Source organism: Euprymna scolopes, chromosome 7, assembly GCF_053919585.1.
Source record: "Euprymna scolopes isolate OS-2025 chromosome 7, ASM5391958v1, whole genome shotgun sequence".
NCBI lineage: Eukaryota > Metazoa > Mollusca > Cephalopoda > Sepiida > Sepiolidae > Euprymna > Euprymna scolopes.
In genome coordinates, this window is record NC_136488.1 from 151908617 (window position 1) to 151924498 (window position 15882).

At 35.5% G+C, this 15882-nt stretch overlaps 1 protein-coding gene across 2 annotated transcripts in view; it reads left to right on the plus strand.

Moving 5' to 3' along the window:
* The window catches only part of LOC145280058 (regulator of telomere elongation helicase 1-like), a 1039981-nt gene that overhangs the window by 775030 nt on the left and 249069 nt on the right, over positions 1 to 15882 (plus strand). The window lies entirely within an intron of this gene.

The following is a 15882-nucleotide window of genomic DNA, read 5'->3' on the forward strand; positions in this document are numbered from 1 at the left end:
TCATGTATGTACGTTTATATATATCATTGTTTCATGTATGTACGTTTATATATATCATTGTTTCATGTATGTACGTTTATATATATCATTGTTTCATGTATGTACGTTTATATATATCATTGTTTCATGTATGTACGTTTATATATATCATTGTTTCATGTATGTACGTTTATATATATCATTGTTTCATGTATGTACGTTTATATATATTATTGTTTCATGTAGCCGCATAAAATTTTATAAGAAGATATATAATATTTTATGTATCGATTTTCAGTATTCACTTCAACACTGCTCAATGCATGAGTAGAGCTAGGTGGTAAGTTATGAACATATATGCCAGTTAAGCTTAATCGCCAATATATTTTGATAACTTTATATATATATATATATATATATATATATATATATATATATATATATATATATATAATGTGTGTGCGGTATTTGTGGAAAAGAACTCCAACAAAGTGCTTAATTATAAAGACAATTTCAATAGAAGAGCATATTTATTTCAAAATTTTACAGAAGATCAGAAAAACATTGGTACTATCAGTTTCATATCCGATATAAGGGGACTAATTTATGGTGGAATATATATATATATATATATATATATATATATATATATATATATATATATATATATATATATATGAAATGATCTTATATATTAAAAAAAAAAAAAAAAGATTTTGTCCATCTGTCTGTGAGTCAAAATTTTTTTTTATATATTATAAAAAGATGTTGATTTTTTTTTTTAATGCATTTTTCCAAGATTTTATCTAGGATGGTATCCAGGGATATTATGAAAGTTCCTAATATAGAACTCAATACAGTAGAATCCCGGGATACGGTATTAAAAATTAATAACAAAGTACAGTCTGTAATCCACATGTATATAATCAAATAACATTATAAATAACACTGTAAGGCGGGGCAAATACCTTAACCAAGGTCCGGAAAACATTGTATTGTCATCGTAATCTGGAAAAAAATGTATCCTCGGGTCACCTAAAGAGTGAAATATAATTGGATAAGCATATTTTCCCCATAGACATATGCACACACATATATGTGCATATGTTTATGGGGGGGGTAGTATATGTATATGGCATAATCGAGTTGACACACCGGTTCTTGTCAAATCACCAAAGTTAAGCAACCTTGAGCCTGGTTAGTACCAGATGGGTGACCATTTGGGAATTTTAGGCGCTGTATGTACTCTCCGCTTATCTCGGCATTTGTTTCCAGTCATCCTGAACATACACTTCATTTGCCACTGGTATTTAACTATGTCGACTCAGGAAAGGTGTGGTCGGAGATTGCGCACCTCCTGCCACAAAAATTTTATGCGCAGGCACCCCTACGGTGGGTATCCATATTCTGTCAAAGATTGAAGGAAGCCTTTTTATATATTGATTTGTATATTTTAATAATATTTTTATATATTAATTTGTATATTTTAATAATATTTTTATATATTAATTTGTTTATTTTAATGATATTTTTATATATTAATTTGTATATTTTAATGATATTTTTATATATTAATTTGTATATTTTAATAATATTTTTATATGTTAATTTGTATATTTTATTGATATTTTTATATATTAATTTGTATATTTTAATAATATTATTATATATTAATTTGTATATTTTAATAATATTATTATATATTAATTTGTATATTTTAATGATATTTTTATATATTAATTTGTATATTTTAATAATATTTTTATATGTTAATTTGTATATTTTAATGATATTTTTATATATTAATTTGTATATTTTAATGATATTTTTATATATTAATTTGTATATTTTAATAATATTTTTATATATTAATTTGTATATTTTAATAATATGAGCAAACAAGTATTTTTTAGTCATTTAAACTTAGTCCTCTGATGGGATAAAAATTGATTTTTTTTTTAGTTGAACATATTAAGAAAATATGCAAATATATATGTTCAGTTTTGAAAAATATGTATATATATTTTTTTTCATTCAGATGTATATATATATATATATATATATATAATAATTATTTAACTTTATAAAAATTAAAAGTATATGCAAGGTAAAAAAAAACGTTTTTTTTTCAACTATACCTTTTAGCAAATCAAAAATGACATTCAAGCATTTAAGAATAAATTGGGTATCAGAAAAATTACACTTAAAGAAGTATAATAGCTTTAGTAGTATAAGATAGTGGGTATGCGCGGATATAAATGCATGCGAAGTGACGTCACTGGTGGGGTAAGAAAGGACTATAAAAAAAGAAAAAGAGAACAATTACGAGAGAGACGTGGAGTACAGAACGAAATAATGTTCAAGATCTCTTGAGAGGCATGGAGAACGTTTTAGATAACGTGGGTGACAAAATAAACGTCTTTATCCCCTATGCCACTGAAACTGGACACAACGCGTGTGGGTACCCGGACAACGTTATATTTGTTCAGGTGATGAGGAGGGGGGGGGACAATGTTTTACCTCTATTTTTTTTCCCCCAATTTATTTTTATAATTTCACAGATGTTCTCTTGGTCATCCATAAGCATTGCTTAGATTCTGCACACTGTGTTTTACTCCATACTAAAAAACATGTTCAAATACTTACACAAATTTGACTTCAGATTTTTATTGTACAATACCGGGTGACCCCCCCCCCAAAAAAAAACAGAGGCCATTCAATTGTTTTTCTGGGCATTTTACAGTCAACGGAGAAAAAAAGGCCAAAAACCCTAGTGTTTTGATGTGATGTTTTTAATATAATAAACTAGTTATGACCAAAGTTTCATTTCATTCGGACAAAACACTAAGAAACGGGGCCTAATTAGAGTTGGGGCCCGTTTTTTTTGGGGGGGGGGTCGCCCTGTATTTGTGACTTGACCTCCTGATTCTCAAGTTTATAAAAGTAATACTTGTTCTTCCTAAAAAAATTGCTCCAAAATGCCCTTCCCCCCAATCTTTTGTCACAAAAGTTCAAAACATCACCTAGTAACATCTCATTTACTTGTGTATTGCGTCATTTTCATGGTGGGAGGGGGGGGGAGCTTGTTTTTAATCAAATCCAGGCCATAATACTGATTTAACATATGATGTTGAAAGACCAAAACAAGCAATGATGAATCACTTTCAAGCATCTTCATAATGTATTCGTCTATAAGAATCTTATTTTTTCCTTTTTTTTTTTTTTATTATTTACCCTATTCCTCCTACTATTCCTCCTACTATTTCTCATCAGTCATTCTTTATTTACATCAGTCTCTTTTTGTGATGTCATCCACTGTGCACGGTTACAATAAAACAAACAAGATTCATAGATTTTTAATAGTATATTAGACCCCCTCCTCCCTGCTGCAAAGGTTTAGTAGACAATCTGTGGCAGATTATGAGTCATCTAGATTAAAGATCTGAAACGATCCCTTACCCCCCCCTCTTTCTCCGGTTTGATGGATAAAGTCTCTTTTTTTTTTTTTACTTCACCCACTGTGCACGATTATCCCTATTTCTGTTTTAATGGATGACGTCATTTTGTAATGCTATGCACTCTGCACAGGGAAAAACTAGCAAACAAACAAGATAAATAGAATTTTAGTAGAAATAATATATAGTGTCATCCACATACAGTACTGTTTCCTGTATCACAGCTCATCAGTGCAGCTAGAAAGGCAACTACCTCAAACCAGGATCGGAACCCAACCGCCCAAACGACAGTCAAGGCTTCTTATCATTATGCTATTCGGCTGCAGCTATGCGGGTAGTGAATTAATGATGTTTTCTCATCGTCCAAATGCCTAAGCTCGATTTGTTTACACAAAGAACATCGCTTAATACGCTAATGGCAGTTTGTATATCACTTCCCAATATGCTCAACCTAAGATAAGGAGCATTGTAATCATCCACATGCAGTACTGTTTCGCTGTATCACAGCTCATCAGTGCGGCTAGACAGGCAACTACCTCAAGCCAGGATCGAAACCTGACTGCCCAAACGACAGTCAAGGCTTCTTAGCATTATGCTATTCAGCTGAAACTGTGTTGGTAGTGAATTAACGATGTTTTGACATTAACTGCCTCAGCTCGATTTGTTTACACATAGAGCATCACTTAGTATGCTAATGGTAATTTGTATATTACTTCCCAATATGCTCAACCAAATATATATATATATATATATATACCCACACTTTCATATCTTATATGTATATTTACTTATATTTTACTATATGCATTTACTTACTTTTTTTCTTGCTTTTTCCTGAATTTGCAGATACCTGCCATCCTCTCCCTTTAAATAATTTTTATTTTTTATTTTATTTTATTTTTATTTATTTATTATTTATTTTCTATTTATTTATTAATTTATTTATTTATTTTCCATTTAGTGTCTTCTAACAACTCTTGCTGACATTTTTTTAAGTGATGACCTGTACATTTCAGTTGACCTATATTATTTTGCCCTATATATTTTTTTCGCGCCTTTAACATTTCCTGTCTGGGTCATTTTGACATTTGTTTCTCTATTTTATAATTAACTCTATCACCATATTTTTTTCCTCTTTTTCTTCTCTGATCTTTCTTATATTTATGTCTCGGCAGTAGAGTGAAAAGCATATCTTATTTTTTTTTTATTAATATTATTGGAATTTTTTCCTTTTACACATTTTTGTGAATTATTCCATGGATTTCTGCCTTTGGATTATTATGGGCCATCTTCTTCCAATTACGGGATTTCCTTGGATTTTACTTGTGCAAATGGAAATTCAATTAACTTTCTTGAAGTTATATATTTGGATTTTACCGTCACTGGATTATTTATCTTCCACCAGACTATCCATTCATGTGCAATCACCTCTTTTTTCACCATGTTCCCTCTGCTTCACTTTTGTTTTTGTTTTCAAGTAAGATCTTTGACTTACTTGTTGTTTCATCAAATACTTTTGCATGCAAAATCCGATCCCGCATTTTGCTAATTCCTACCCTCTGGTGAGAAGGAAAGTATTTCTTCGAAACTCCGCAGATTAAGGACTATCCATTTATCTAGTGTTTCCTTTTCAGATTAAATATGTTTTTAACTCTTTTTCAAAGTGTTTTTTAACATGTTTTATTAACTATTTGCTCATATATATATATATATATATATATATATATATATATATATATATATATATATATTACTCTATTCTATTGATCTTTATATCATCATGAGTCGCATCTTCTGCTTGGTGTGGATTGTGAACCCATGAGACTTATTTTTCATCATTCCTTCTGATCCAGGGCAAGTTGGTTGATGGACGTCCAACTGTTGAGAGATGTCCAATAAAAAACATTTTCTCTCCACCTTCTCCTTGGCTTTTCTCTGCCTCTTTTGCCTTCTAGCATACCCTCAAAATGTAATCTTGACAGGCCAGTTGTTGATCGTTTGACATGGCCAAACAGTTTAGGGGTTTTACTTTTGATTTTATCAAATAGAGGGGGTAGGGAAGTAGTTTCACGGAGGGTGGATATTTTGGGGTGTTTTTTTCAATCAGGCGATGTCTCATGATGAAACGCATTATGTGATTTTGAAATGCCTCAAGGTGATTGGCTAGTTGTTTAGTCCATGTGATACAATCAAGGCCATATAAAACTATGTGATACAATCAAGGCTATATAAAACTACTGGTAGGACATAAATAAACTTTTACTTTCACAGTTATCGGCACACTTTTGATTTTAGAATGGTGCTGTGTTTTTAGAAAGTCGTCCAACCCAGCCCAATTCTGTGTTTCAATGTCATTTTGTGATCACTGAAGAAAGTCAGTTTATGCCCTGAATTGAATGATCTGTTTGGTCGGTTTACTGTGAATATATATGTTTAGGTGATTTGACTGTAGACATACATTCTGTTTTCTCTAGGTTTATTTCTAATCCTATCTCCTTTATATTCTTTGCTAATACATTAACAAAAAGTCTGGATGTGCATTCATTAACAAGATCGATCTTCATATATATATATATATATATATATATATATATATGAAGTTGTGGGACGAGCAATCAGAATCGGGAATCGAAAAAATTGCAGATTTTTAGGGTATCAGAGTCAGAAAAATTTGTGCCTATTTCCCCGATGCCAAAAACGATTAATTTTATTATTTTTATTTGTTTGTTTTTGTTTAAAGCTTAATTTTTCATGGCTCCTATTAATGGTGAAATGATGAATATTTCCTGATTTCAAACTTCCAGTAAAACTAAAATCTATAAATCATCTCTATTACATTTAGGAAATTACATCTACATATTTCATGGTTTTTGCAGTAACTCTCCCCCAAAAACAACTCTATATTTATATAGTCAACTGTTTTCATTTATTCATTGGTACCATTGGCGGTGGGGGTGGGGGGATATGAACCTGCAATTTCCATCCAGCTGTAGGTAAATTAACTCTGTTCAATGAATTATTTACTGTTTTCTTCTGTTTTATTTGATGCCATTCATCCTATGTGGGTTAAGCCAGCTTCACAATTTACAACATCAGCTTTTCATGTGTCCTGCCAATATAAAATTCAGTGGTGGAGATTGTAAATCCGACTTCACAGTAGCTATTCAAGTGTTCATCTGGCTGTCTTGGCATTTTTTCAAACCACAAATAGTTATTAAGATTACCATTGTTAATCAGTGTTCTGGTTTTGAAGAGGTTCCTTTTCAGAGATATCACTCAGTTATAAGGGCCTTATCTATGTTGTCCTTGTCTGATCGATTTGGTTTTATGGTTGTGAGACTTGTGTTATGCATCCTATTGATCTGCCATCTCAACATTTTCAAACATTTCTGCCTTTACAATAATCTGAAAGTGAGCTTGCATTTTTTTCAATGATAACACATCGCAGAGAAGAAAAAAAAATCCATGATGTGCTGCTATGCCATATCACATTATGTTTTGGAACTCGTATAAAAATTTCTATTAACAATAACTTCCAACCAATGATTGCTATGGTTACTAACATCCTACCTAAGAATCCATTATTTCAACTCCACAGTTTAACATTCACAGGTGGCATGAATTTGAACAAATGCATAGAATTTTATATTACTTGTATTGATCGGACTACTGTTCTCATGTTGAGTGAAGGCCCAAATTGAGCAAAATGTTGCACAAACAACAAAGACGAGAACAATAGTTTGATCAAAACAATACAAACAATCAGCTCTCATCTAAAAAATTCAAAACTTAAATACATAGAAAATATAGGAAGGGCTGCAGCAAGGAAGGTGGGCTCTCTCTACTGTGCTAGTAAACACTTGCTAGTATTCTATATCTCAATCACGTCAACATTTGCTCATGCATGGAGTATCATTGGCACATCTAGGCTAGTGCACCAATCACTAATCTCTCCTTCTGAGAGGATTACAAAGCTCCTGCCCCTGTCTTATCGGCGCAATATTGCATCTATTTTATTGGAATGTGCTCCAACAAATTTGCTGTATGGGTGTCCCTCCCCCAACATCACAACCTCCAATCAACACGACAATCAGCAAAATTCTGCTCCTTCACTGCAGAACCCCCCCCTCCCTCCAGCAACTCCCCATTTGGCAAGCTCCGATAAATCTGGCCCCCTAGTCACAGTAGTCTTTTGGTAGCAGTGTGCTTTGTTGGTACGAATACAAGTAAAAGTTGTTGACCATCAATGTCTACGTTGCATCCTTTGGGTTCACTGGCACCAATTAGTCCCAAATGCCACCATCCGTTCATGCTGCCGGATACCATTCCTCAAACCGACTCTCCTTTCAAGGCATCTCTGATGGTTTGGTCACACTCTGCACCGCCTACCAGATGATCTCATTCATGCCAAAATCAACCCAGCCCTATTTCAGGGTTGGAAGAAACAAGGCGGTGGTCAGCTGAAAACCTGGCTCATTGCAGTCAAGCAAGATGCCGATCGGATCCTGTGTTCTTGTCTCTATGGAGTGCGCCGCTGGAACTGCGAATGGCTGGACCTGATAGTGACCACAGGTTCAAATCGATATGCTTGGGCAGCGTTTATGCGAGATGCAGAGAATTAAGTTGGAAGAGCCGGTTCAACCGACCTACGGTGAACATGGACACAACAACAACAACAGCAGCAACAACAACAGCAAATACAACAATAACAGCAAATACAAGTAAAAGTAAAAAAGAAATGATAAAAGCTCAATTAAATTTTTTAAAAAAATGAAATAAACAGACAAGTCATTTTATTTGTTTATTCTTGCAATCAAAGCAAGACATTTACATTTCCACCCCTTTGCTTGTAATTCAATTAATATCTTGCAATCTCTGCATTGTTTGTTCTCAAGAATCTATGCTAGTCTTATTATTATTGTAGGGATCATCAGTTGTTTACCATTAAACATTAAACAGTATTTTATCTTTTGCCCCTTTCTCTCTCTCTCTCTCTCTCTCTCTCTCTCTCTATATATATATATATATATATATATATATATATATATATATACTAAATTATAAAATATATATGGCAATTAAGCTACACTGAATATTCCGCGTTTCATCCACTCTAGGATTCTTCAGGCTTAAGCTACACTGAATATTCCGCGTTTCATCCAAGAATCCTAGAGTGGATGAAACGCGGAATATTCAGTGTAGCTTAATCGCCATATATTTTTTATAACTTACTAACTAGCTCTACCTACGTATTGAGCACTGTTGAAGTAAATACCCATGCGGGGTCGCAGAAATACCTGGATTAGGACCCAGGCGCGGGGCGAACCCCCTCGGAGCTGATGGACCCGTAGGTCTTCCCAGGCCATCCGTCTAGGAGAAGGAAAACTCTGAAACTAAACCTAGGGGAGGGAGGTCTAAGTTATAAAAAATATATGGCGATTAAGCTACACTGAATATTCCGCGTTTCATCCACTTTATGTGCTTCAGACTAAATATGCAACACAATATTAGCTACTTATATTTTCTGTACCGCTCTCCCTCAAACCAAGACTGTACCCTAATAAACAAAGTCTCAGACAGCATAGATATAGCACTCTCCCTCGATACTAGCGCACAAATACATGTATTTGGTGACTTCAATGTCCACCACAGTAACTGGCTAGGATTCTCAAATCACACAGACGTAGCTGGTAGCGCCACATATAGCTTCTCTATATCTCATTCCCTATCTCAGATGGTTACATTTCCGACACGTTTCCCAGACCAGCACGATCAACATGCCTCACTTCTAGATCTCTTTCTGACAACAGTTCCCAATGACTGTACAACAAATGCCCATAGCCCACTCGGGAATGCTGATCACGCTGTGATAATGGTAGAAATCAGCCTAAATTCTCGCCCTAAAACTGAAGACCCACTACTCAAAACAACGAGGTATTACAAAAAGGCTGATTGGGAAGCCATCAGGGAGCTCATCAGAGATGCCCCATGGCAAAATATCTTTACTCTTCCAGCGGAACAGTGTGCAAATGAGACAACTGAATGGTTCAAAACTGCTATTGAAGCACATGTTCCCGCACGGAAATACTATAGCAAGCCCCACTCCCCCCAATGGTTTACTTCTGCTTGTGCAGCTGCCATTTGTCAAAGGCAGCATGCGTTCCGCAGATTCAACCGACATAAGTCCAGCTCAAATAAACAGAAGTTTATAGAAGCTAGAAATAATTGTAAGAGAGTGATAGACACAGCTAAGTCAGATTACTCTGAAACCACCAGAAAGCGCATCGAAGCACAGAAATTAGGAACCCGGGATTTTTGGAAAATCTACAACAGCGTAGTTAATAATGGACAGTCAATTATTCCCCCACTAACAAACAATCATGAGGTTGCTTGCACGGCAACTGACAAGGCTAATCTGCTTGCCAGTCGGTTTGCCTCAAACTCCACACTGAACTCGGTACACCACTCACTCCCTGATTTTCCTCTGCGAACAGACGCCACACTTGACGACTTGAAAATCACCCCTTCTCAGGTACATGCTATTATAAAAAACCTAGACACCTCTAAAGCATGTGGACCAGATCTCATCCCGGCTGTGCTATTAAAAAAATGCTCTGCCGAGGTTGCTCCAGTTCTGTCCAAACTTTACAATAAATGCCTTAACGAATCTTGTTTTCCCGACTGCTGGAAAACCGCCTCTGTGGTACCAGTCTTCAAGAATTCTGGTGAAAGAACTGACCCACTAAATTATCGCCCCATTAGCCTCCTCCCGCTTTTCGCCAAAATATTTGAGTCCTTAGTTAATAAAGCCCTAGTCCAGCACCTAACAGCTGCTAAACTCTTGACTGACAAACAATATGGATTCAGGCAAGCCCGTTCAACAGCAGATATCTTAACTGTAGTTTCTGAACGTATATACCGTTCATTGGATAAAACAGGGGAGGGTAGAGCGGTGGCCCTTGATATATCTAAGGCTTTTGACAGGGTATGGCACGATGGTCTTCTAAGGAAAATTAGATCATATGGAATCACTGGAAGAATTCATAACGTAATTAAATCCTTCTTAAGTAATAGAAAAATCAAAGTTGTCCTCGACGGACGTACATCCAAACAATATGACATAAATGCGGGAGTGCCTCAGGGGTCTATCCTTGGACCTCTATTGTTCCTGATATTCATAAACGACCTCCCTGATAATATTGTTTCGGAGATGGGTATATTTGCCGATGACACCACTCTCTATAACAGATATGAGGGGAAAACAAATGAACACATATCCAAGAAAATGGCAGAAACACTAGAGGATGACCTCCAATCCGTAGTGGAATGGGGACAAAAATGGTTGGTCTCATTCAATGCTGCTAAGACTAAGCTTGTTTCCTTCAATAACTACAAGAAACCTTCTCTCCCACCAATAGCAATGGCCAAGAACACATTGCCTGAAAGTACTTCTTTTAAACTCCTCGGCCTAACGTTTACAGGAAATATGAACTGGAATAGATACATTGAGAGCATTGCCAAGGCTGCTGCAAGGAAGGTTGGCTCCCTCTACCGTGCTAGAAAACTACTTACGCCTGCCAGTATCCTATACCTCTATAAGGCAACCATTCGCCCATGTATGGAGTACTGTTGTCACATCTGGGCTGGTGCATCTGCTGCTTGTCTCTCGCTCCTGGACAGGGTTCAAAAAAGAGTCGCAAACCTGATAGGTCCTAAACTGTCATCTGGGCTTCAACCTCTGTCCCATCGACGAGATGTTGCATCCCTCTGCCTGTTCTACAAATACTTTAATGGTGAATGCTCTGACGAACTGCAAACACTTGTACCTCCCCGACGTAACTACCCCCGACAAACCCGACAAGCTACTAAGTCTCATCCCTTTACAGTTGAGATCCCTAGGTGCAAGAAAGCCTTTTACTCCAATAGTTTCTTCCCCAGAACTGCGGGTCTTTGGAACTCCCTTCCGGGATTCTGCTTTCCCAACTGCAATGATATGCAGAAGTTCAAGTGTAATGTTAACAAACATCTTTCTACTCTTCTCCCTTCATAATGACCCCGCTAATTAATTCCCTAATAGTAGCCCCCTGCTTCAAAGTGGCACTGTGCCTTGTTCGGGGTGAAAATTGAATAAAAAAAAAAAAAAAAAAAAAAAAAAAATACTTAAAGTTTACGCATAAATTTATACTTTCGTATATTAATTTTTGTGAGTAAATGAAGTAGTTATATATATATATATATATATATATATATATATATATATATATATATATATACTAGCGGGGGTACCCAGCGTTGCCCGAGTGTTTGTTTCTGGGACGGGGGGGGGGGAGTTTTAAAAAATGTTATGGTAGGTAAGTAGGAAGGATCAAACCCGGAGTCATGAGTAAAAGTAGGAAAATAAAGTGTGAAAAAAAAAAAAAAAAAACATCTGCAACGTTAGCAGTTCGGCCACCAAGAAAAGTCCATTCCAGTTGTTTAGGAAAAAAAAAAACAAAAAAAAAACGACTACGGTAGGTCGGCGCGAACATGAAAATATAATGTGAATTGTCCAGCACGCTAACCACTACGCCACAGAGCACTGCAGCTTAGTTTAGTGATTTTAAATAACTTCACATGAAAGAACTACGAAGCCAAACCGGTGTTCTCTTCTCAACTGTTCCTTGTGAACGATCCCCAAACGGTGTTAAGTGGTGGCAGGGGGAGGAGGAATTTAGAGAGAAAATATTTCACCACTTCCATTGATCTTAACCGATTTTGGCCGTGACTTCTCAGCAGAAAAAGTATAGAAATCTAAGATTATCGAGGAATTTGAGAAATAATAAGCCTATAACACACCTCAGATATTGTTCTGCCGTTTGTGCATATTATATTTGCATAAAATATCTTGATTTTTAATCCTATTAATGTCAAAATCAGGCGGGAAAAAATGAGTTCATTTTATTTATATAGAGATAATATATATATACAGGGTGATCAAAAAAAACAGGACATTCAATTGTTTTTCTGAGCATTTTACAGTCAACGAAGAAAAACAAAAAGGCCAAAGACCCTAGTGTTTTAATGTGATGTTTTGAATATAATAAACTAGTTATGACCAAAGTTTCATTTCATTCGGACAAAACACTAAGAAATGGGGCCTAATTAGAGTTTGGGCCCGTTTATATATATAAAAGTGTCTGTCTGTCTGTCTGTCTGTCTGTCTGTCTACATTTCCCTACGCAATAACTCTATCAATTTTAAGTCTACAGACTCGAAATTTGATATACAGGGTATTGAGATTTGGAAAATCTATGTGATCTGTTTTCGGCCAGAAATTTGGCGATTAAGGGGTCAAAGTTCAACGATTTGACCTTTGAGAAATCTACCAAACTCCTCCGCCAATTTTGTGTCTACGCACTTGAAATTTTAGATATAGGTTCCTTGGACATGGATCTTAATAACTTGATTTGAGCCAAAACAATAAATGTTAAGGGGTCAAAAAAGGGGTCAAAGATTTTTAAAAATTGACCTCTGCGGTCTCTTCCAAATTACTCGGACAATTTCTGGTCTAAATATTTGAAATTTTACATAAAGGGTATTCAGAGATAGGGCAAGCTTTTTCATTAGTTTGAGTCGAAAATCTTTAGTTACCAATATATAAATGTATATATGTATGTTTGCATGTCTGCCTAAAACTTTCAATAGAGGTGACGGATTTTACCAAGATCAGTATCGTTTTAAAGTTCGACATTTCATACGACAAATATCGAAAAATTGGCTAAAACCATCAATATCTTTCCTTTCAACTAGGCACTTTTCTACAGGGGGGGGTACTTTTTTCGCCAATATTTTTGAAAGTTATCCTCTCCTTTAGATTGTCTAGCCTTACTTTTTAAAAAATGTTGCTTCCGGTTTGGCGGTGGTCGTAACAGCATAGACGTTAGGTTTTTACCCCATTCTTTTCCTCCTCCGCGGTACGGGTTCGAGCCTGCCTTCCTAGTACCACATTTTTTTTTTTCATTTTTTTTGTTCAATAGACACATCCAAACACCCAGGCAACGCCGGGCTGAAATGCTAGTATATATATATATATATATATATAAGTGAAAATGTCTGTCTGTCTGTGTACATTTTCTTACCAAATAACTCTGTCAATTTTCGGTCTACAGACTCGAAATTTGACATAAGGGGTATTGAAATTTGGGAAAATCTTTTTAATCGGTTTTCGGCCAGAAATTTTGCTGTTAAGGGGTCAAAGTTCAACGATTTGACCTTTAAGAACTCTACCAAACTCCTCCACTAATTTTGGGTCTAAACACTTGAAATTTTAGATATAGATTAATTGGACAGGGATCTAACTTTATAATTCTATTTGAGCCCTAAACAATAAATGTTAAGGGGTCAAAATTGGAGTCAAAGTTTTAAAAAATTGACGTCTGCGGTCTCTACCAACTTTTCTCTATGGTAGTTAAGGAAGACTATTATACAGAAAGCATTACCGTACATATTCAGACTTTATAATATATACATAGGAACGTAAATTTATGAACAGTACATAGGGCCCGAGCAAAACTGTGCAGAACTGCTAGTATATATATATATATATATATATATATATATAGTCATCCAGGTACGGTACTGTTTCGCTGTTTCACAGCTCATCAGTGCGGCTAGACAAGCAACTACCTCAAGCCAAGATCGAAACACAAGAGTCCAAACGACAGTCAGAGCTTCTAACCGTTGTGGTATTTGGTTGCTACTATGCGGGCAGTGAATTAACAATGTTTTGACATTGTCCAAATACCTTTATATGTATATACGTCTGTGTGTGTGTGTGTGTGTATAGAGAACGAGAAATATAAAACAAATCCAGATAACAATTATTCATGTAAAACTGCAGATACATCATTTAATTTTACATGACAATGTTCACCAAAATATTTCCGGCATTGTCTTTTCCCTTTATTTCTCTTTGTATTTTTATCGGAAATGATGGCGAGAAAGCCAATTCTTTGTTTTCCCCTCTCTCTTTCGTTTTCAAGTCAACATTTATTTAAATAATTCAGAGTAGCTCGGACGAAGATTAAATTTGGAGAGTATAGGTATAGGACTTTGATCGTATATAACCAGATTGAAAGAATGGATGAGAGTTCTTGGGTCAGTAGATGTAGAACAGTTGAGTTAGCAGAGCCAGTTGAAAGAAGAGGGGCACGGAAAACATGGGAGGAAGTGATAAGGATGAATTTGGGGGGGGGGAACGGATAAAGATCTGACTATAGATAAGTTTGATTTGAAGTCAATTTCTAAAAGCCGTCCTACACATGCCAGCATGTAAAGCAGACGTTAAACTGAAAATGATGAAACATGTGTGGTAGTAATAATACATATTCTCTTTTTGTTCAGGAAAAAATGACTAAATAAGAAGTTTCAAGTAATTCTTAGTTTGATTCTCAATATCAACTTGAACTGAGGATTAAACTATCACTGAAAACTGATCATTTCTTAACACTTTATCCATTACGCCATATATTCTGTACAGATTCTAGTTTGACAAAATGCAACTGAAACATTGCGGGAATAACATTCAAGCTGACAATAGGAGTCTCAATTGAAAACAAACTTCAAGCGAAACAACCCACGTGAGAAAATAGCATTATCATTTATGCTGCAATCTATGCCTTCGTTCAGTCTCGAAAGACAAAGGATACTCCCTGCAGGGACAGCTTCATATAAAATTGTGAGGCAAGGGTTGTGCAATCACCAACCACACCTCACCTGAATCAGCACTGTTTGAGTCCAGTGGCAAAGAGAAGTCCAGGACGACTGGAAACAATGCCGAGATAAGCAGAGAGCACATACAGCACCTGGAAGTCCCAAATGGTCACCCATTTAGTACTGACCAGGTTCGACGTTGCTTAACTTCAGTGGCCCAGCGGGAACCGGTGTGTCAACATGATTATGCTATATATAGATTACATTATTTTTGCTGCAATAAGCCACTTATAATGGTACAATACTTATTTAAATCGGTTCGTTTTTTGTTTCATTTTACTTGAGTCAAAGTTCTCAGGAATCAAGGGTCCCCTTTCCTAGGTAGGACCAACATTTGGCCTCTATATGAGTGACATAGATATTCACATATTCCATTATAATTACAATTAGAAATATTAATTTTCCTTTCACGTATTGACCAGTTAACTACTTGTACTTTATTTTCCTTTTGTTGCTCTCTTTGTTTTACTGGATTCCAACACAATAATTCATCTATTCTGGTGGAGTATCTAGTAACAAATCCTCGTGTAAGCTGGTGTAGGTTAGCTTTACCTATTGGAATTGAGATTCAAACACTTATTTTGAATATTTAGTCAGGGTTTACTTATAGGGGAAGTATCTTTATGCTAAGTTATCCTGACAAACCTTTGTATAGAGAGAACTTGGACAGTCGGAGATATTGTCTAGTCGGCATTCA